Genomic DNA, 809 nt, shown 5'->3' on the forward strand with positions numbered 1-809 from the left:
TTGCGACGACTTTACTAATGGCACTTCTTTACGAACGCTTGATATCAAACATGAAGATTTTATTTTGGATGCTGTTGATATCGTCTTATCGCCGGAGAACTTGGCCAATACTTTGTTGGAATTCCGTCGTACTTTGTCGCGCATGTGGAGACTTCGGTGGGATAACGAGCATAAAGAAGCCTTTTGGAGGCTGGCTCTTGATGGTTTCCCTGCCTTTCCTATGCATAGGGCGCAACGTCAAAGAGGTATCCCGGCTGCTATGTGCCCCTGTGGTGTACGCATGCTTTGTGGGATTGTACTGTCGCGTTGGCTCTTCGTGAAGCTCTGCAAAACGAACTTGAGTTCCCTGACCTTTTCAACCGGGCTAACCTGTGGTTGGGCATTCCACCAACCTGGATTTGTTCGTGTGTATGGGAGGTTGTATGCCTCGCGGCCATCAGCTCACTCAATCTCGGTCGCCGTTTGTTGTTTAAGGAAGGTCTCCAGACCAACATGCCTATATCAACGCCATCGCTTAACCGCATTACATACGAGGTTATCTCTGACTTTTGGGCCCGTTTAACTGCTTTTGCGGCACGGGATTACTTGCCAAAACATTGGGATCATGTACCTCACAATCACCCTTTCTTATATGTCAATGACGCAGACATGGTTGCTTGCCGTTTACCGATATACAATGACGAAGTTTGAGGGCGCACGTCGGAGCCTCAATTCTTTGTTTAAGCGTACTAACTGAGGCCGTGTGTCCAGTGAAGTTAGTACGGCCTGGCCGAGTTCTTTTTGAATAAGGCCCACAGTGTTGTGCGGGA

This window comes from Volvox carteri (assembly GCF_000143455.1).
Source record: "Volvox carteri f. nagariensis unplaced genomic scaffold VOLCAscaffold_30, whole genome shotgun sequence".
NCBI lineage: Eukaryota > Viridiplantae > Chlorophyta > Chlorophyceae > Chlamydomonadales > Volvocaceae > Volvox > Volvox carteri.